The sequence below is a fragment of the Eschrichtius robustus genome, chromosome 11, assembly GCF_028021215.1.
Source record: "Eschrichtius robustus isolate mEscRob2 chromosome 11, mEscRob2.pri, whole genome shotgun sequence".
Classification (NCBI taxonomy): Eukaryota; Metazoa; Chordata; class Mammalia; order Artiodactyla; family Eschrichtiidae; genus Eschrichtius; species Eschrichtius robustus.
Window position 1 is genome coordinate 4,443,625 of NC_090834.1, and position 23,001 is coordinate 4,466,625.

The 23,001-nt window shown below is 43.9% G+C and overlaps 1 protein-coding gene across 3 annotated transcripts in view; it reads left to right on the plus strand.

Annotated features, from left to right (window-relative positions):
* Positions 1-2,091: 2,091 nt before the first annotated feature.
* PRDM10 (PR/SET domain 10) overlaps positions 2,092-23,001 on the plus strand; it is a 91,888-nt gene continuing 70,978 nt past the window's right edge. For all 3 annotated transcript variants that reach the window (XM_068555700.1, XM_068555697.1, XM_068555699.1), the window contains exon 1: positions 2,092-2,188. The gene's annotated coding sequence lies outside the window, so the exon portion shown is untranslated. The remainder of the gene's footprint in view (positions 2,189-23,001) is intronic.

The following is a 23,001-nucleotide window of genomic DNA, read 5'->3' on the forward strand; positions in this document are numbered from 1 at the left end:
TTTTGGCTCCCCATTCCATCCTCATTGTTTAGAACAGTGACTGGTAGACAGTACATATTCAGTACTTGTATACTGAAGGGAGAGAATTCTACTGTGTGCAAATTTAATAATTAATTGAAACATTTATATAAAAGGCAGATTCCTGAGGCTCATTCCAAACCTTCTGAGTAACAAAATCTCTGGGGTGGTGTCTACCTGTAACATTTGTGCACTCTAAAGTTTTAGCTCTAGGGAATTCCCTGGCGGTCCAGTGGTTAGGACTCTGCGCTTTCAGCCCTTCCACTGCAGGGGACACACGGGTTCAGTCCCTGGTGGGGGAACTAAGATCCTGCATAGCTGCGTGGCCAATAAAGTTTTAGACAATTTCTCCAAGTCCATGAGGCCAACTTGGGCCCTCCAGTCCAGACAGCCCCATTCCTCATGGCAATTTCCCCTTTTGTGTTCCTTGCGGTCATTTCTGGTCAGCAGACTTCAGCTGTGATGATCCCAATCCTTCAGAGAGGATGTAATAATGTTAAATCTCAAAACGGGGGAAATTCTCTCTAGGGGCCGTGGACCTGTGCACTTCTGGCATTGTCTACTCACAGCACCAAAAGAGAACATTCCAGTGACTCTCTTAACTAATATCATCTTTCCTAAGGCAACTGACTTTCATGTGTCTTTATATCCAGCTAAGAGTTAATAGCATCTCTCACTATAAATGTTAAGGTCTGCCTCATCAGACCCCAAGTGTGCTTTCAATTAAATTCAGCAAGTGTTTACTGACAGCCTGCAACGGAGTCTATGGAGGAACAAGGCATGGGTTAGTCATCAAGTTGCTTACAAGGTATTCAACAGTCCTGAAATTCCAAAAACAATGTTTTCCCAAAATTTCCCAAATTTTGTTTCCAGTTTTTAAAATAAACAGTAAAGAGATATTGTTGAATGAATTTTACATCCTCCGCTCGCCCACCGCCCGTGTTTTCTATTCTTAGGTCTTTTGCTTAGTGGTACTTTCTTGGTTAGCCAATAGTTCAAAAATTTTGTATATTTTATCGTCATTGATACTTTTATCCGTTTAAGATCTAGCGTGCTAAGTATTTTACACGTAAATCCCACTTAATCTTCAAAACAACGTAGCAAGTTAGATGTCATGGACAGGATTACGGCTCCCTGAAGGTCCAAAGGCTCAAGGTCTCTTCAAGATCTAGTTGCCATTCGTGTTAGGGGCGGGGAACTGCAGCTGGCGTCTTGCTGCAAAGCCGGAGCTCATTTCTCTGCACTGGGCTGCTGTGAGAAGGCAATTTTAAGGGATGGTACGATGTGGAAGCCTGAGGTTAAGAAAAGAGTGAGTTAAGCCTTTGGTTAACCAGGGTTGAATAACATCTTCATGTTTGTGAAAATCACTTCCTTTCAGCATGGTAAAGGGGAGAGGAGAGACGCAGCACCGCACTCCGGGCTTCTGCCGGGCTGAGGTCAGACGCCGGGGCCGGCTCCCAGGCGCAGGGCTTCCGCGCGTGGCGTGGGCTCTGCTGGGCGCTCCGCAAGCCGGCCCGCTGCCGGGGCCCGAGCCGCCTCCAAGCCCGCGCACCCTCGGTCCGCCGCGTCCCGGGGCGCAGCTCTCAGGACGCGGGCCGTTGTGGGGCGTGCAGCACCCGACGAGCAGCTCCTCCTCCCAACCTTGGGCTCCGAGGCTGGAAAGCTCCCCGCGTGGGCCGCAGCCGCCGGTCCTTTCGAGCGGTCTTGACCCTGAAACCGAAGAGTCGGCGTCTCTGATTGGCTTAGAGCACAAACGCAGGCGAGCGGTGCCTGAGACCCGCTCTTTGATTGGACTTTAAACGAACAGCAGAGCACGAAATAAAGAGGCCTTCCGTCATTGGGCCACTGTGTGACTCTCTTTTTAGCTTCTCCGCTGACTGAATAAGCGTCTCAGGATCTTCGTCCTGAGTCTTAAATCTGGGCCTGTCAGTTCGCCCCAGCGTTACTCCTCTCTAGGCGAGGCATGGAGTTTACAGAGTTCAACCAATCACATAACGCCGAGATCAGGTTGCCAGGCAGGTTATGCTAATGAGGCCCCGCCTTTTATGCAGCTCCCACTCTGCGGCGGGAAGAACCACCTGGAGGTGGCGGGGGGGTTTGATTTCCATCACCCCTAGGGAGAGAGGATCGGGGACCCGCTGATCTTCCAGCTCCCCTCACCCAACATCGTGTAAGTACCTAAAGGATTAAGGGAACCGGATAAGCCAGCGTCCAGAGTACCCCATCGACTGGGAGGGTGTTTCGTCTTTGCTTAGTCCCACCCAAAATGGCGCCAAGCTCTTTCCGCGTCTCAGAGCCCGGCCGGGGCCAACCGACCGCGGACCCGGGTTGGGGGGGGACTTGATGGTGGTGGTGGGGGAGAAATCCCGGCGGCACCGCCCGATGGTACAGTCCAGTCGGGGCTGGGACGAGGCACCTCACTCAGGGTGGGGGGTCAAACCATCTGCACCTTCCAAGGGGAAAGGGGCAAAATCCCTAAAGGAGCCCCTGCTGGTGTTGCGTTCAGCCATGGCTCCGGCGCCTCTTCGCCCTGCCTTCCCTGCGCGCAGCCTCCCCCCTGCGACCCCCGAACGGCTCGCACGCTCCGCCGGCCGCGCGCACCTCTCCTCCCCTGCCCGCGTTGGTTGGGCCGGGACGGTAGTTGGGCGCCCTGCGCGCTCCTGCGGCAGCGGTTGGGCGGGCGCTCGGGGTGCGGCGGGCCGTCTTGGCCAGCGGGCGCGGGGGCGGCGGCGGGGCCCGGAGCTCGGGGACGGCGGGCTCCGTGGACTAGGCGCCCTGCTTTGTCTGGGGAGGCCGCGCCACCGTCCTGCCATTGATTGCTGGTTCCCCGTCCCTTACGCACAAGTTGGCGTCCCGGGACCCGGCGAGGCCCCGCTCGGAGGGCGTGGGGGTGGCCCGTGTGGGTCAGTCGTGGTGCACGGTGTCCGCTGTGGGCAGGGCGCAGGCCGAGGTCCATTTGCGCTCGGAGTCGAGTGCAGAGGCGCGAGCCCGAGGCCTTTGGGGAGCGGGTTGGTGGTGCACGGTTGGCAGCCGAGGGTCAGCTTTCCTTAAGCACTTTAGCCCATGACCACGAATTAGGTCCTCCACTAAGTAAAGTGTACGCAGCGCTTTGGAATAGTGCGTGCGTACGTGCTTAGCCTTGCTTGGCGGATTGGTTGGGTTTCGATCCATTTTCAATCGATGTTTGTGTAGGTCTAAGCACAAAGCGGGCTGGTTTGGGGTCTGCAGTCGAGGGTTCGGCGTGTGAGGAGTCCCGCCCAGCGCGGCCCTGTGCCATCTGCGCCGAAGCCCGTTCAAATCTTGCCTGGCTAATCGTCCCCAAAAGTTCTTTGAACTCAAAAGCACTTAACGTTCATTAAAAACAAAATCACTCGTGACGCTTTGCGGCCTCTGCTTCAGACCCGCTCCTTTGTTTCTCTCTCCACCTTTTGCTGGAAGCTCTTTGAGGGCAGGAAGGTACATTGTGTGTTTTTGGTATCCTTCCCTCCACTCCACCCACAGCACCGCAGCTTGAGGAACCGTACTTACATGATGCTCTAGAATTGAAAAAGCAAAATTAAAAAAAAAAAATTGGTTGGGGCAAAGCCATGCTTCAAGCAGTGCTGATGCAATCTGATATGTTTACAAAGTGACTTCTGGGTTTACTTTTTAAATGAAGTGAAATTGACAAAGTGAACCGTTTTAAAGAGAACAATTCAGTAATAGATGCGCATTTAAAAATTTTGGAGCAAGACTTTTTTCCCACCTGTGGCTCTTCATCATTTTATTCCTTGAGCACCCACTCCTGGCTCTGCTCTTTTGTTTTGCAAGGGCGCTAAACCGCTGTCTTTTTCTAAATAAGCCATTTTTAGTTTTCTAGTGTTTTGCGGCATGCTCCACCACGCGTTAATCTGTGCATAGTGTACTGTATATGTGAGCATGTATCGAGCATGATTCATATCGAGCATGTATTACAGATAAGGCAAAGCCCACGTCTTCAAGGGCCCTCAGTGCTTTTCGATAAGAGATTATGATGGTATAAGGGATAGTGTTATCAATCCAGTGTAATCCTAAATTGGTTGGCACCGCCTCAGTTGCCACTTGTCTGAATTTATTTTTTTCTTCTAGTTTTAACAGTAGTACATGATCATTGTAAAAGACATAGAAAATATAGAACAGTATAAAAAGTAAAAATTAGCTGAAGTACAATTGCCAGAGATAATTTCTACTGATATTTTGGTATGCTTCAAATCTTTTCTGTGTGTGCATATAAACATTTTTACAAACTTGGCACATGATATGTGGTTTTCACATCTAGGTTTTTTGTTTTTTTGTTTTTTTAATGTAAATAGGTACCTAATGACGTCACTGATGATTTTCCATTTTCAGTAGTTTTCCCCGTTACTTGAAGGGAGCATCATGAAATCCTCTGCACTAAAGGAATTACGAAATTTGATTCATTCTGTTTTTCACAAGCAGAATTTATTGATTACTGTTTAAATTTATCATAGGTAACCTAATGGGATAGGTTTCTGAGTAACAATCAGAACTGTTCCAAGAGTTGAGAAATACTGAACTGTAATTTTGGTTTCCTTAATAATTTTACATTTTAAGCACTGGTGAACACATGGTAACTGCATAATTTCATTTGGTGCAAATGATAAACTGTTAAACACCCTGTCATTACAATGTTGGAATTGTTTAGCCAGAGTTTGTTTTAAAATAGAATGCTGATGTACTTTGACCTATTGCCACTAAAATACACAGTCTTCCCCCACCCACCTCTGTCCCAGAGAGTGTAGACACACCCTGTCCAACCTTTTGTGTGGTTTTCACAAGCAGAATTTATTGGTTAAACAATAAATTTATTGTTTAAATTTATCATAGGTGCTTTAATAGATTAGCAAATGAGCATTTGGTCTCTTGTCTAGAAGGAGCCGGTGAGTTAAGAAAAGGGAAGTGTTTTACTACAACCAAATCTTTGCAGAATGGTCCCACTGGATTCTCCAGCAGTACTGGGTAGGGGCAGGAAGGTGAGGGGGGAGCTTTTTCTGACTTTATTATATTGGTCATTCTCTGTTGAAGCCTTCCTCTCCCTCTCTGGCCTTATACTGTTTACATGAATTACTGCTAAAGGGTGTCTGGCCTCCTTCCTTTTTGTATTCTCAAAGTTATAAGCCTAGTTCAGGACTTATGTGGACTTGGTGCCTTTCCAGTTTATTTCCTTGCAGCCCTACTGTGACACTGATATTTTACTATTAGTACTGAAACATTATTTCCACTCCCTTTCCAAAGTCCATCAGTGGCTTTGGGCTTCCCATTGCCTAGACCTGTGTAGATTTTAAATGTTCAGGTTGTGGAAAGCAGCTGAAAGTAGGTTCTTTTTGGATAACTTTGAAATATTTTAAAGAATTGGGGTTGAGGAAACGGAGAGGGAGGTGGGAGGCTATAGATTACACCAAGTCACAATTATAGCAAGACTAGTTAAAAATGTGATGAAAACACTCATTATAAAATTATAAAATCAGTAACGTGCAACGCTTTAAGAACTCCAAACATATAGATTGCTATTGGGAAAATAGTCTATTATTGTTTGTTATCCATTTCTTAGGTGAACTCATTTATTTCGGCATCAGAACATTGGAGCTAAATGCTCGCTTTTTTTATCCACATCCTTCACTCTCACGGTCTGGCTCTCATGGTCTGGCCTGTTTCCTGCTGTCCCTCAGATCTGTGCTGTCCAGTATGGTTACCAGTAGCCACATATGGCAGTGAAGCACTTGAAATATGGCTAGTGCTGTGAGTGTGAAATGCATGCCAGATTTTGAGATTTGGTATGAAAAAAATGAAATATTTCAATATCTAAACTATTGATTACACGTTGAAATGATATGTCGCATATCCCATGTTAAATAAAATCCATTACTGCAATTAATTTTGCCTGTTTCTACTTTTAGCAAATGTGGCTGCTGGAAGATTTAAAATTATGTATATGGGTTGCATGCGTGGCTTGCCTGATTTGTTCACTGAACAGCTGCCTTAGGCTTAGTCTCATGGGGGGGAGTGCTCCCAAGCGGCAGTAAGTCATCATACAGTGTATTATCTTTTTGTTTCTATAGTTTCAGCCAATAGATACTGCTTATATGTAGATGTGTCTGATTTCTTTTAGTGCTTATGATAGCTCTCACAGAAGCATTATTATTCTTTTGAAGAATACCTTAATCTCAAAACCATTTCCAGGTAATTGAGTTAAGTGTTACTGAATATATATATTCAATTAATCATTTGAACTTAAAATAATGAAATGACATGTTAAGCACATAATCCATTAAAAAAAAAGTTGAGCTAAGCATAATCAGCTGAATTTTCCCCAGCTTGGTCTGCCACGTACTCACTGATTTTTACAATGTACTGTTTTTTTCAGAGATTTAAGAAATATTTCTGGGAGAAACTTGAAATTGAAAAAATCAAGCTCATAATTTTTTTTTCTCCTGTGATTAAAGAAAAGGCCACAATAGTTTGCTTCTAAGTGTGGAACACTTTGGACCAGCTCATGGGACAACTATCCTTTTAAGCACAAAGAATCATAACCTACAGATAAAATCATATTCGTTTTATACCTATATTTGAAAACATTGACCGTTTTGCCCTTACGTACCTTTGTGGATGTGTTTCTTTTTACTACCCTGTATGGGGGTTTGATACGGTGTCAAATTTAACAGTATGGGCTCTGGGGGCAAAGGAACCTCGATTTAGAGCTCAGCTTTATTGGCTGGCTGTGATCTTGGGCCCATTAGTTAACTTCTGTAAGCCTTAGTTTCTTTATCAAATTATTAATCTAGTTTCTTAATTATTCATGGGGATAATAATAGTAGCAACCTCGAAGACTCCATGTGAGAATGCCTGTTATCACTGTCAGCAGTGGTATAAATGGCTCAGAAACTGTTTACTGATTTTGGATCTTCTGCTTCAGCCAAACCAGTCTTCTCACTGTCCCTACAATTCTGGGGTTTTCCTTCATGTTTTCACACCTTCATTTCTCAAATGGAATGTTTGTTCCTTTCTGCCCACTTCTCCCTCCTTCCCCAGTTCTGCCCACCAAAATCCCATCCATCCTTCTAGAGCAGTGGTCAGTAAACTTTTTTTGGTAAAGAACCAGATAATAGGGACTTCCCTGGCGGTCCAGTGGTTAAGACTCAGCACTCCCAATGCAGGGGGCACGGGTTTGATCCCTGGTCAGGGAACTAAGATCCCTCATGCTGCACTTCAAGGCCCCTCCCCCCCCCAAAAAAACCCCCAAAAAACAAAAAAAAAAACAAACCAAAAAACCAGATAGTAAACATTTTTAGCTTTGTGGGCCAGATGGTCCCGGAAGCAACTACTCTCCGCCCCTGGTGTGAAAGCATGGCCATGTTCCAATTAAACTTTATTTATGGACCCTGAAATTTGAAGGTATTTATGGACCCTGAAATTTGAATATAATTTCCAGGTGTCACAAAATATTCTTCTTTTGTCTTTTCAACCATTTAAAAATGTAAAACCATTCTTAGTTCACAGGCCATACAGACAAACAGGTGTGGGTCTGCCCTGCCCTGGAGCCAGGTGAAAGCCGAGGTGGGGAGGGAGGCGGAACATCTTACCTGAAAGGGATCCCTCTTGTCTCTGAATGCCCTACAGGATTTTTGTACTGCTTTGTAATAATTGTAACATTTATTGAGTGCTTAATTAGTATCGCATAGCAACTATTTGTGTTTATTTCTTGCTTCCTGAACATATTGTAAATTCCTAGAAGCTTTGGATATTTTTTAGTCCCCTCATATAGAATGCAGTACAAAAGTGCCTTTTACTTATTGGGCTCTAAAATGTTTGGAGGAATAAAGGAGTGAATACAATTAACATAAGACATTAAAGTGAGCTCTGGAATTTTCCTCCCTTTTCTTAAAAATTCTTATTTTTGGATGCAAATCTCACCATTTTGTTGGCATTGCTTGAAGATTTTGAGGCCAATCCATTAGGGATTATTTTCAGTCTTGCCACAAACCATGATTATAGGCAACCTTATTATCATGTTCTTCTGATAGAGGAAAACTATAATCCTTTGCCTAATTATTGCTTTGTGTTTGACTGACTTTTTAAGTGTGCTTTCTGAGACACCTGTTCACATTGAATCCTTACTGTGCGACAGTGACAGAACGGTGTTGTAACTACTTTACAAATGAGAAAAAGGAGGCAGTTTAGTGAATGATGTGAGTGGCGGGAACGGGGTGTCTGGGTCCTCAGTCCCAGGCAGTGGTATGTATCTTCATGAGAGTTCAGCCTCTTACTCATCATTTATTCATCATCTCTTTTATTCTTTTTCTCTTGAAGTTGATGAATTGAAAGTATTCTGGGGAATTCCCTGGCGGTCCAGTGGTTAGGACTCGGTGCTCTCGCTGCCGAGGGCCTGGGTTCGATCCCTGATCGGGGAGCTAAGATCCCACAAGCCGTGCAGCACGGCCAAAAAAAAAAAAGGTATTCTGGATTTCCAGTACTTCATAATTTGATAAATATAAGGACTAATAGATGTTTAGGACTTGTTTAAGTGACACACAAGTTTTCTCAAGTATGTTAAACCCTCTGAAGTGAGATATGACATAACCACAAAACAATAATTCTAGAATTGAAACTAAATTATGAAGCAGTAATTGTGCTTTGATGAACTTTGTTTCATTTAAAAATTTTAAGAAAGTTGATATTCATATTTATATATACTTTTCCCAAACCTTAGGAATCTCATCAAAAAATTATATCTTTTTATACATCATTTAAAAATCATATCTTTTTTTCTGATTTGTGGTTTTTCAACAGTTATAAACTGTAGGAGAAATATTTTAATTCTAACAAAATATGTATAAGACCTTTCCAGAAAAAATTCTGAAACTTTATTGAGTGGGTCCAAATAAACTCTAAACACTGGTTTGAGGATTGGAAGGTTTAATATCGTAAGGCATTGATTCTTTGGAAACTGACTTATGGATTTAATGTAATCCCAGCAAATTAAAAAAAGCTAGACAAGCTGATGAAATTTTTGCCAAGGCCCAAGAAAAGGCAAGACACTCTTGAAAAAGAAAAAGAAGTTGGAAACACTTCTGTTCCAGAGATCAAGAAGAGCTAAATAATTAAGACAGTGTGATCCTGGCACCGGGTTAGAGCAGTAGACCAACTGAACACCTCAAGGAGTCGGACACAGTCTCACACACATTCAGACACTTGATTTATGACCCAGGAAGCATGGCAAATAAAAGGCCAAACAGTACAACTTTTAGAAGTTGACATAGGAGAATATGTTCATGGCCTCTGTCTCAAAAAGGGTTTTTTTTTTTTAGATGTTTTTTATCTAAGATGTTACCTGCACTAACGGAAGAATGGGCAAAAGTCTAGAACAGGCACTTCAGAAAAGGAGAAATCCAGATGTCTAATAAACATATGAGAAGGTGTTCAACCTTGTTAATAATCAAGGAAATGCAAATTACAGCTACAGTGCCATGTTACTTTGAGCCGAAATTCAGGTTGGCAAACGTATACCTGACTTAAAGTCAGCAATACCAAGTCCCAAAGCTTTTGATCAATAGGACAGTCATACGTGGCTGGTAGGAATAGAAACTGGTATGACTACTTAGGAAAACCGTTCGGCATTACCTAGAAAGTCAAAGACATGCAGACACCAAAGCCCAGCGATTCCACTGTTAGAGAAGTTGATACACATGAGAGAACCAGGAAGAATGTTTGGGGTAATTAATTTTCCTGATATGAGTTGATTCAGTTCATATGTGAGGGCTGCTATGTTCTATACACAGGTAGTTTTATTTTGGCACAAGGGTAAATAAATTATTTATATTTTTTTCCCTCTCTGCTGGGTATTTTTAAGAATATCGAGTGTGTTCTTCATTTCCTAAAACAATGCTGGGCACAGAATAGGCATATAATAAATACTCTTGTGTTTTAAAAAATTATCATTTCAATTTTTATAGTGGGTACCCTTCACTATAGCTTTGTAGTTACCTTAACTCTGGCTATTGACTAATTTGCTCAATTAAATCTGTTTGCGGGTTTGGCAAATTACAACCTCTCCTGGTTCCTTTGAGATCCAGCCTAGCCTACTGATTGCATCATCTGGTGGGAGTCCGAGGAGACAGCACAGTGGAGCCATGCTTGGGTTCTGGCAGCTTTGCTGGGAGGAAAGCTGTGCAGCAGAGAAGGGGAAAGATGTCTAAGCTCTGTAGTGAAAGGGATCTGGCTTCAAATCCCACTTACCAGCGCTATGGCCTTGGACAAGTAGTAATTTTTGGTTGTTGTGAGGATTAAGTGAAATTGAGTATTTAATAAGCCACAATGCCTGGCTTATGATGGGAACTCAGTAAATGGCAATAACCATAATTATTACTATGCCAGTAGTTGTTTGCTTAAGTAACATTGAATTTCCACAGTATGTGTTTTCAATCAGTTGAACTATGAATATGCTGATTTTTAAAATAAAGAGCTGCATCTGTTAGGGGATTCTAATTTTGTGGTCTTGGACTTCCCTGGTGGCGCAGTGGTTAAGAATCCGCCTGCCAATGCAGGGCACATGGGTTTGATCCCTGGTCCGGGAAGATCCCACATGCTGCGGAGCAGCTAAGCCCATGCACCACAACTACTGAGCCTGCGCTCTAGAGCCCGCGAGCCACAACTACTGAGCCCATGTGCCACAACTGCTGAAGCTCACACGCCTAGAGCCTGTGCTCCGCAACAAGAGAAGCCACCGCAATGAGAAGCCCGCGCACTGCAAGGAAGAGCAGCCCCCGCTTGCTGCAACTAGAGAAAGCCCGCACAGCAACGAAGACCCAACGCAGCCAAATATAAATAAATAAAAAAACAAAAAACCCCTGATTTTGTGGTTTTAACTCATTTGACGTGTAGCTTATATCTGAAGGAAGTGGCCTGGTAAGTGTTTGCAAAGAGTAGATATGGCGGAGCTTTCTAAACAGGAATGGGATGTCTTTCTTTATGGGAGAAAGTGCTGATCACATAGTTTTAAAATTCTATCCGTTTAAAGTTGAAATACACATGTTATCTAGTGAAATACATTAGTTGTGAGAACCCTTGCCTACAGTTAAGACATATTTATTCCCCAATGAATTGTTTAACAATGAAAATGTATTAAATTGTCTTTTACTTGGAAAGAAGACTTTTCTGGATAAGGTACCTTCATGATCTAATACTAAGCATCATGAGTTAAATAGTTACTAACATTTGGAATACACTCTATACCATTGTAGTATACTGTAACAAACATCCCACTCTATCTTAACAGTGAGCCTGAGTTAGGTAAATCAGGTGTTATTATTCCAGTTGTCAAGATAAAGAACTTTTACTTGTCTCACATCCAGTATTTTCCCACTACTCTGTACTGAGAAAACACTTTAAGAAACGTCCTGGGGGCTTCCCTGGTGGCACAGTGGTTGAGAATCCGCCTGCCAATGCAGGGGACACGGGTTCGAGCCCTGGTCTGGGAAGATCCCACATGCCATGGAGCAACTAAGCCCGTGCGCCACAACTACTGAGCCTGTGCTCTAGAGCCCGTGAGCCACAACTACTGAGCCCATGTGCCACAACTACGGAAGCCCACGCGCCTACAGCCCGTGCTCCACAACGAGAGAAGCCACTGCAATGAGAAGCCCGCGCACTGCAACGAAGAGTAGCCCCCACTCTCCGCAACTAGAGAAAGCCCGTGCGCAGCAACGAACACCCAACACAGCCAAAAATAAATAAATAAAATAAATAAATTTATTTTAAAAAAAACAAAAAAACGTCCTGGCTTGTAGAAGACACCTCTGAATACCAGGCCAGTGGTGGATGCTGGCTTTTTATAGTAGTTTTTTTAAGATGGACAAGGTTGAAATTAGATTATAATGTTAATTATATGCCATTAATATAGAGTTTTTATGAAGGCAATAACTGCCTCACTATGTCATCTGTCTGGGCTCACCATCTTGTTAATTAAATGCTTATTTTTGACCATTCTGTGTTTCATATTTAACTTTGCAAACAAGGGGCTGAGGTTGAGGAATGAGAATTTGAAAATGAGCAGAAGATGAGGCCCATATTACCTGTTCACAGGGGGACTGAATTGGATACAAAGGGAAGTACTTCAAACCAGTGTCAGTTTGCTTCTTAGTCCTGGGGCAGAGCCATGGTCCAGTGTGTTTGAACAAAAGGCTGTGCCTGTTTCAGGAGTTGAGGTAGAGTGAACGAGTAGTTACACTGTCTTCTCTTGTATTATATCCAAAATGTTAAATTATGAAAATTGTGCCCTAGGATAATTTCTTCTAAGCAATTTTAATATTCTTTTTTTCCAGTTAAAACATTTTAAAGTGCTTGAATTTATTGAGGAAACAGCTTAGTACTTGAGATTATGCCTCTTAACATTATCTAGTATTTTATCCTAACCTGGATTTGTGATTGTCGAGTCATAGTTACCACCCAGAACCCTCTGTAAGAAAGGCTTTCAGGGCCCCAGAAGACCCACCTGCAAGTCTCCTATTTAGTTACTGCAACTGCTAATTCAACAAAGAGCTTGCGATATGTGGACCAGATAGCTTTCTGTGTATAGGTGCGCCCGGGCCAGAGATTGTATTTGTACCCTTGCCAGTTCTCTTGCGAATAAATGCTACTGTTGAGAAAGGGAGCTGGAAGGATTGTGCTCAGAGCTATGCCATCCATTATCCGTAGTCAGAAAACATGGATGCTCGATATTATTTGATGAGTCATTTGTATTAATCTTTCTTTCAGTCTTCAGATGTTCCCCATAAATCCATATTTGCATACAAAGCTTATTTCCAATATTCCCGGTAAGTGCACGGAATGGATTTGCTTGTTCTCATGTGGTGAAGGGAAGCTGGAAAATCAAATGTGCATGAGAGTAATCTGCTTGGCAAGGAAGACCTCCTGAACTAACAACCACACAGCCTTTTCCGAATTCTAAGACATTCACACCACAAACATATTAGAGAAGCTGCTAAGTTGCATATTTTGAAGAAAGGTGTGAGGATTCTTGCTAAATGTTTGCTTAGTAACAAAAAAAATCTCTTTTTTAGAAGGTGACTTTGAGCACTAAAGGTCTGTGAATAGCTATTAATATCATGAAGTTGGAATAAGAATTCAGAGCTCTAATCTTTGCCCAGTGCTTCCAGAAGGCAGTTCTTGGCCTCAATATAATCAGTCCTTCATGTTACTTCTAGAATGATCTTCCAAAAGGTGTTATTGCCATGATAAAATATTTTTCTGCCCTTGCTGTGCAAGAGTTAGCCAGATCTGGTTGACTTCAGAATCATCTGGAGAGGTTTATAAACAAAGCTTCCTGGTCTTCCCTTCTACCTTTGCGATTGAGAGAATCCAGAATTTCAGGGGTGAGACTCTGGAACTTGTCTTTTTGCCTAGGTCCTTAGGTGAATCTGATAAAACCAGTGTATAAACTTCGGGAATTGTAATTCTTCAACTTGAAGTCTTTTGCGGGTCCGTCCTAACTATGGTTTGAGGCTTTTCTCTCTTATACTTACAGTCCCTGAGCATATCCTCAACTTCTCTTGCCTCTGGAACTTTCTCAAGCTGCTCTCATCAGAAATGCCCTTACGTTTGCTCCAGTAGCAAGTATTATTCTCTCTCTTTCTCTCTGTATCTATCTCCCTATATAGAAAGGTTCTTGATGTTTATTGCCAATTTGTTTCCTAGAAGGTTTGCATTGATTTAAATGCCCATCTTTTTTTCTTAAAAAAAACCCAACAGCTTAATTGAGATATAATTCACGTACCATACAATTCACTCAGGTAAAGCATACAATTCAGTGGCTTTAGCCTAATCACAGTTATACAACTATCACCACAATCCGTTTTTAATTTAATTTAATTTATTTTATTTATTTATGGCTGTGTTGGGCCTTCGTTTCTGTGCGAGGGCTTTCTCTAGTTGTGGCAAGCGGGGGCCACTCTTCATCGCGGTGCGCTGGCCTCTCACTATCGCGGCCTCTCTTGTTGCGGAGCACAGGCTCCAGACGCGCAGGCTCAGTAATTGTGGCTCACGGGCCTAGTTGCTCCGCGGCATGTGGGATCTTCCCAGACCAGGGCTCAAACCCGTGTCCCCTGCATTGGCAGGCAGACTCTCCACCACTGCGCCACCAGGGAAGCCCCCACAATCCGTTTTAAAATATTTTCATAATTCCATAAGGAACTCCACCTCTTAGCCATCACCCCTTAATTCCTCATTTCATCCCAACCCCTGGGCAACCACTTATCCACTTTCTATCTCTGCTGATTTGTCTTTTCTGCATATTTCATATAAATGGAATCATTCAATGTATGGTCCTTTGTGACCAGCTTCTTTCACTTAACAGAGTTTTAAAGGTTCATTCTTATTGTAGCATGTATCCGTATTTCATTTCTTTTTTTTTTTTTTGCTGAGTAATATTCCATTATATGAATGTACCATATTTTATCTCTCTGTTCCTCCGTTGATGAATGTTTAGGTTGTTTCCACTTTATGGCTATTATGAATCACGCTGCTATGAATGTTCGTGTCCAAGTTTTTATGTGGACTTATGTTTTTATTTCCCTTGGGTTTATTATATCTTGGTGACAAATCTCTGGGTCATTTGGTAACTCTACGTTTAGCCTTTAGAAATTGCCAGACTGTTTTCCGTAGTGGCTGCAGCATTTTACATTCTTACCCAGCAGTATATGAGGGTTCCAGTTTTTCTGCTTACTCACCAACAATTGCTATTATCTGTTGCTATCTCAGAATTTTGAATGAAATTGAGAAGATTAAAGTATACTACAAAACTGAGCATAATAGAAACTAGGATATCATTAAAAAAGGCAACTTTGTGTAGACAGTGGGCATAAAAGATGTTGCCAGTGTTAAAGATATAGATTAATATTTTGCTGAAGTTGAGGGTACACAAGCTATGTTCAACTATAATTCTGAAGCTCTATATACTATAGATTTTCTTAGTCGGAAAAACCTTTCCTGTTAGTGGAGAGTTTACAGTCTGTATGATTTGAATTTCAAGAATGTTCCGCTTACACAACAGCAGGTGACGAGCCAGAGGTGCTTAACCCTAGGAATGAACATGCATTGTTAAGGTGTATTAATAATTAGTATCAGTAACCAGGACAACCACAACCATGAAAGTCTGCTAGTGTTTCCCAAGCGCTGCCGGGTATGGTGTTTTGTTTCACTGATTTCATGGTTTCACATTATTATTTCATAGTTCTACCTTAGCAAGCGGATCTCTTGTTGTTGTTCCTGTTCTATAGATGAGGGAGTTAAGGCTTGGGAAGTGAGGTGACTTGTCTCTGGTCATGTAGTGAGTGGATGGTGGCGAAGATCGTGAACCCAGGCCATCTGACTCTGGAGCTCTGTTCATGCCGCCGTGCTAGAGATGGGGGAAGGGGACGTGGGGTGGTAGTAGGCTAGCGGAAGGTCCTGGTGAGGCACCAGGAATTGTGTAAGGACTGACCATGGCTCTACATGAGGGAAGACTGTCCAGGTGTGATTTCTGACAGTTCTGATGGTCACCCCTGAACCTCTGTCCATCCTGTCAACTAATGCAGGTTGGAGGCCCCAGGGGAGGGGAGAGATGTACATTCTAGTCCCTAAACTGCCCTACCACCAGCCTTGGCTGTGCCACCTTGAGCCTGGGTTTAGCCACTGTGAGGCTGGCTCCTCTTAATATCTGACCTACTGTGACAGTGCTGTCATGGGCATGACACAGGTCATGGATACAGAAACTTCAGAAATTCTACAGTCAGACGTCAAGATCTATTCCTTGGGTTGTAATAAGTGGACTTCTCAGAGAATTTCTTTTAATACCATATTTGGCCCAGTGTACTCTGTGTTTATAAGGACTGCTTTTGATTTGGGGAGCAGCTGAGTTCCATGCACCTTTGCAGTCTTATAGTCGGCGTGGGTTCAAGTTCCCTCAGAATATTCGGATTTGCTAGTTTATGGTACTAGATAATGTCTTGAGGAATTTGCTTTTTCCCCCTCCATGTTTTTTTCTTTCCAGCTCATTAAAGTTCAGTTATAAGCATTGATATCATACATATAATGATAATTTCTTAACTGTGGAAGTAGTTGTGCACCATCATTTTAATGCTGACACATTTTTTTATTTATGGGCGTTCATCCTAAGAGTGTTTTTGTTAAGAAAGCGGTTCCCTCCTAAGGCAGGAGACTGGACCATGCGTTCATCCCAGAAGCGGTTGTTGACCCTCTGCTGTCGGCCGGGTTCCAGGTGCTGAGGGCCCTGCGTTGTCCCACTGGGCGAGGGCGCTCTCGTGCAGCTGCGTTCCCCCGTGGTGGGTGGCAGGGGACACAGACGCACAAAATGCATGCGTCACTTAATTGATGGCACATGCTTTGCAGAGCGTGCAAGGAGAGCAACGTGGGGACGGGGAGCAGGAAAGGCCTGCTGAGGAGGTGACACTGACCCTGAAACCTGAATGGGGAGGAGGAGGTGGCCATCGGAAATGCTGGCCGGGGCATCCAGGTGGAGCCACTGCAAAAGCCCTGAAGGCTGGCCTCAGCCCTGGGAGTGTGTAAAGCTAGAAGGAGGAGAGGTCTGCCAGCGCAGCCTTTAGAGGTCGGGCCAGCAAGTGAGCTCGCGAAGGAGGTGCCATAGAGGTGGGAGAAAACCAGGACAGTTTAGTGTTAGGAGGTGGAGAGAAGAGCTCAAGGAGGGTGTGAATGTTCCGGAGGTCAAGGGAGCTGAGAACCTGGAGGGAACCTGGGGTTTGGCTGTAGACTTTTAAAAGGTGCAGCCTTGTGGGGTGGGGGGCAGGGTGGTGTGTTGGCAAGGGTGGAAACCCAACTGGGGAGGGAATGTGGGGCGAGGAAGTGGAGGTGGACCAGACAGCTCTTTATTGTGTGTGAGAACAGCAGAGAGAAGTAGGTGAGCAGAGAGATGGGCCCAAGGGAAAGGTTTTTTTTACTGTAAACATTTTATTGAAATATAACACGTTTAGAAAAGCGCACAGTAAAGATAGGAGATCCTGTGCGCATTTGCTGATGTGAGCGTCCGGTAGGGAGGGAGCGGTGACTCTGCAGGGGGTGGGTGTGGGGACGCGGGCGCAGCGGAGCAGCCCCTGAGGGGACCGGACAGGCAGGCTGCCCAGCAGGCCGGGTGGAGAGCCCTGGGCTTGGGTCAGACTGGGGACGTTTCCTCCATTGCAGTGTATGAAGAAGGAATATTTGATTTCAAAGTTGGGAGAATCACATTTTAATAACAACACAATATTTTTAGATACTGCCTATATTCCGAAGCTTTCTCATTGCTTTTCTGCTCCTTGATAAAGCAATGACCTATTTAGTGATTCTGGGTGTATCTTGATTATACTTTGTCATATCAGATGTGTCATATGACAGTTTTTTCTTACCAGGGTCTACCATTACTGGTGTCCACAAGTTCTCAGATTTTGATAAACACAGTCACAAGGTCAAAGGGGAAATGTTTTCACAGTCTCATACCCCTGGGATTGCCCTCAGTTTCCTACCAAGGCAGCCAGTTCTGAACGGTCAGACCCAGGAGAGAGGGGATGCTTATTGAAACGTGCCTGGATTTCTGCACCTGCTTTTCCCCTCGGAGCATTTTCTGATTCCCAGGAGGCTGGGAAGCTGGTTGGAAAGGGCTACTAAGAGACAAGAGAAGCAGGTAGTGCTTTAGGCTACTTTGTGGGGCTGGAGAGATAAGACATTCCAGGTGAAGGGCTGCGAAGGCTATCAGAACAGAGGGGCCAGGGTCCCAGAGGCCAGGAGGCAGCCTGAAGCCCGGCTCTGGTTTTCTCCTCAAGCTGTTTGTTGGCTAGGCTGTGCTGGCCAGGAGGCTAACAAGTCACGCCAAAAGCAGCTGAGCAGCAGAGTGGGATTCTGGTAGTCTCACTTTGCTGGGAAGAAAAACATTGGAATTCCGGGCCCACCAAGGAAGAGGCTCCCTAGGAAACACCTACCTAGAAATTTCCGTTGCCACTCCCGGAAGGTCAAACCTAGGAGCAGACTCTGTCTTATAGGCCTGCAGAAACTGCCGAGCAGCCTGGAGTCAGCTTGGTGGGGTGGAGGGCCCTTCTGCAGCCTGCCGGAGGATGGGCAGAGGCTGGAGGCCGGTGGAGGCAGATGGCCTCTCCCAAAGGTGCCACAAGGCTTCCAGACGCTGGTGGCTTTCTGTTCCTTGATCCACATGCATTTACTTTGTGAACATCCCTCAGGTCGGACACTGATGATCTGTGTGCTTCTCTGTAGGCCTGTGATACACCGCGGTTTGAGGTTTCCACCTGAAATCTTGTAAGAGCAGAATGGAAGACTCCTGATAGAGTCCTCTTTGGAATTGCCTTCGCATTTTACCAGCCAACCAGCGATTCTTTGTAAAAAGGAAAAGGCAAACATCAAGGTCTATCATTCTTTAGAACTCCCACTGAGTGCTGGCTCCTTTTGAATTCTCAAAGATATTAATGTAGAATTGTTAGGCTAAGACCCCCAGCATGTCCTTAGCCTAGGTTTTTCTTTTCTTTGAGTGAATGGTAAGAGTTCTTTTGAATGACTTGATGGGGTTCGAATGCATTGCTGACAAACTATTAAATGGGATGGGAGGATCAATCTTTGTTTTTTTTTTTTTGGTGCATGAAAAGTTCTTATCTGAACTAGGAAAATAAAGCCCGTGTTTCTTGGGTTGACACAGAGAAAGATTTGCTTGCATGCCTCTTTTGAGGCATGAAGAAAGGAGTGCCACAGCCCTGACTGGAAAAAATAACCTTCTTTCAAAGAAGAGAACCCTTAGTTGATAGTCTCTGAAGCCCCTTGTGTGCACAAGAAAAGTAGGAGGAATCATTGCCTAATGTGGAGATTTCTGTGGGAGAAGTGGAAGGCAAAGGGACACAAATGGAGAGGCAGAGATGGCCTAGGTGACCCTCGCAGACCTGTTTGACACACCTGATTCCCCGCTTGCTGTTGTCATCCTGTGTTTTCTACTCTGTGTTTTTTTTAAAACCTTAGTTCAGCTCTCTTCCGGTTACACAGGGTTGTCCTTGTTTATGGCCAGAAACAAATTAGGAAAAGTTACTTAGGATATACTCTACAATAGTTTTTATTTTAGTTTAATTTAATTTAATTTATTTATTTTTATTTTTTGGCTGCGCCGTGCGGCTTGCGGGATCCTCGTTCCCTGACTAAGGATTGAACCCGGGCCCCGGCAGTGACAGCACCAAGCCCTAACCCCTAGACCACCAGGGAGGTCCCTCTACAATAGTTTTTAGACTGTAACAGATAGTTCTGTCTCATAATATTAAAAGTACAGCTTACGCCGACACTTATCTGCCATTGTCCCCTGCTCACGACCCAGTTTCTGAAGGTTTTTTCTGGAGTTTTTCCCCAGTGGCATAAAATTTTATCTGGAGTTTTTCTGCAGTCTTGTGCATTTCACTATTTGCTTCATTGCCAACATTTGTAACAAATGTGAAATGTGAATGGCATCGGTAGAAATACCTGGAGGACCCCATTATGATCACTTCTTCATCCTTTATCTTTACCCTTAGACCTCTCTGCTTATACGGAAATATTCCAAATCCATAACTGCTTAATTAAGAACCCCTTTTTTATTTGGAACCTAGTCAAAAGTTTATTATTATAACTTTAACAATTTGTTGAAAGCCTTTCTGAAAGCCTTGTTCCCTGATTATTTATTTTCTCAGAAGCTTTAAGTTCCTTAGGTGTACTTCCCTTCACTGGAATTGTGCTTATTTTATTTCCTCGTGGAATTAAAAAATGATATTTTAGTCCTACTACTCCGCCCTCACCTGTAGGTTTCCAGGAGCTCTTTAGCTGGGGTCATAGTAGCCCCTTAAGATGGAATTGGGCTCCGACAATCGGAGGGACCTCAGGCCGACCAGACCCAGGACTGTGAGTGAGTCATCACCCTGTCTGTGGTCACTTCGTCCTTTGTGAACTGTAGGCCGGTCCTGCGCTAGCCCTCCGCCTGGCCCCCGGCTGGGGTGAAGCTCGAATGAACAGTGTCTGCCGGGGCGTGGGGCACCTTGCTGGGCAAGGAGAGGGTGTTGCTGATAGTTTTCACTTCTCATTTTCATTTTTTCTCAGTGGAAATACTAATTTGTTGTGAATTTTTACAATTGAGAAACTATGGGATGGATTCTTTGGGCTTCCCCTTTTCAGCAAGAATGGGGAATTTGTGTTGAAATCTGTATACGTTTGTTATTTGTCCATTGTTACTTCCTCTGCCAGTTCCCGTTCACCATTTAGAACCAAGTTCAGCTTTTTTTCCCTTCTGAGTTCCAAAACTGTTTCTTCCAGAAATCAATGAAATGTAAAATCTCAGCTTGCCATGCTAAATGAGTGAACACTGTGGAAGCCTTTTTTTCCCACATTTAATTAATTAATTAATTAACTGAAGTATGGTTGATTTACAATGTTGTATTAGTTTCTGGTGTACAGCAAAGTGATTTAATCATGCATATATGTATCTAGTCTTTTTCATATTTTTTCCGTTATAGGTTATTATAAGATATTGAATATAGTTCCCTGTGCTATACAGTAGGACCTTGTTGTTTAGCCATTCTCTGTATAATAGTTTGCATCTGCTAATCCCAAACTCCCACTCCATCCCTTTCCCACGCCCCTCCCCCTTGGTAACCACAAGTCTGTTCTCTAGTCCATGAGTCTGCTTCTGCTTTGTAGATAAGTTCATTTGTGTCACATTTTAGATTCCACATATAAGTGATATCATATGGTATTTGTCTTTCTCTGTCTGACTTACTTCACTTAGTATGATCATCTCTAGGTCCATCCATGTTGCTGCAAATGGCATTATTTCAGTTCTTTTTTTACGGCTGAGTAATATTCCATTGTCTATATGTACCACATCTTCTTTATCCATTGATCTGTCGATGGGCACTTAGATACAGTAGAAGCCCTTTATTTCCAGTCTGCTTGGTCTGATTTGACAGCTCTCACGTTTACTGTAGCACCTCAGTTGTACAGTGGTGATCAGCTGTGCAGAGCAGAGCGCTTGTTGTGATTCTGTCCTGTTATGTCTTCTGAATCATGAGGATATGGGTTTAAACAACTTTGTCGGCTGTCGTGACATTAAATCAGCTGAAGGAGTTGATGAGTGATACTTCTCAGACTGGTGCTGGCGCACGGTGGCACATCCTGTCCTGAGCTTGGCCTTTGAGTACTGTCTTCCCTCGGGCATACCATGGCCACAGTGCCAGAGCCAGAGCGCTGAGCTGGATGATAGCTTCTGTAAAATGGAAGCTGCCCGAGACGAGTGGTTCCCAAAGTACCCTCCCCCCAAACAGTAGTGTTCTAGAGCTAGACCAAGGTGTTTTTTCATTTAAATAAAAATAAAGGATAGAATTTTCTTTATTTTGAGTTTCTGTCCCATGAAATTTCATTAACTCTTTGTTGCTATTACTGCCAATCACCTTAGTCAGCACTAGGAGGTGACAAATGAACAAGTAGCAAAAAAAGTTAGTGGAACACTTGGGAATACCTAGTCTTGCTTAATCTGATAGTTTAAAAACATTATAAAATGAGCTTGGATGTGATTTTTATATAGCTCATATAATGGAGCCATTTATGCTGGAATCTTAACACAGGTCAAGTAATCTTAGTTTACGGAACGAGAAGCAGGGTGGAATGGTGGCCACCACGTGGGCCCGGTAGCCACAGGCCTGGGCTTCTGGGCATCACAGCTCTGCCACATGATAGCTCTTACCAGCTCTGTTACCCTGGGCAAATCACTTAATCTCTCTCTTTCTCTGTCCCTCACCTATAAAGTAGAGACAATAATGTACCAGCTTCATGGGTTATTGTGAAGATTAAATGAATCAATACACGTAAAGTACTTAGAACATGCCTGGCACATAGTAAGTGCTATACAAATGTTAGCTAATATTGTTTTGTGACGTAAAAAATATATATATGTTAATATTTCATGGTGCTTGGCAAAGAACACTGTGGTCCTGTCTTGTGAACATATTTGAGAACCATGGGCCTGGAATTTCTCTTCTAGTTCTGCAGTTCTGTTATTCTGTGTCACAGAATTGGATTCCCCATAATCTTTCTTTTCCCTTTTTATGTTAGTGCTTTAATGAACATGTTTGTTTTTTTTCCCCCCCCTCTCTACATAGAGTGAAATCACTCTTACCAAGTGGAATCTAATCTTAAATATGACTTCAGAAGGTGTCCTTTCTGTTTCTTGACATAAAGGTGTTTTTGTATCGTGTACATTAGTTACGGTTGTTTCCTACTATTACACAGCTAATATCCTTCAGTTCTTTATCCTACAGGTGAGAACACTGAAGCATAGAGAGAGTAAACCAATTGTCAAAAGCTAAGCGTGGCAGGTCCGTGATTTTAAGCCAGGCTGTCTGAATCCCAGGCCTGCTCTCATATAAGTACGGCAAATCCAAGCTGCGATTCCAGTGGCTGCGTTCCTATTCCAGTGGAACTAACCTAAAGCAAGCTCAAGCAGCATTCCTTTAAATGGAGACGGATTTCTATGTGAGTATTCCTGAAGGATGCTCTTTTTATACTTGGGTCGGCAAAAGTCACCAGATAGCTGTACCTGTTCATTCCAAGAAAGGTGAAAGGTGAAGCAAACAAAAATAAGCAATTGCTTGTACATCAGGCCAGAGAGCCTCTGGGCCCAGCCATTGCCTGTTTGCCCCGGGAGAACCTTCCTGTCTGTGCACACTGCTGCCCCAGGCCTGAGGGGAGGCGGCTGGCCGGCCTCCTGGCCTTGGTGTCTGTTTGCCCGTCCAGCCTTCTCACGTGTCCTGAGGTCTCCCCACTGCTGGCCGCACTGGGCTGGCTGCTGAGTTTCTGCACTGCGGGGACGGTTGTTGCAGGCTGGGCAGCAGGAGCTCAGGGAGAGAACAAGAAGGAAATCTGCCTCCTCACCCCCGCTCTGCTGGCTGGTCC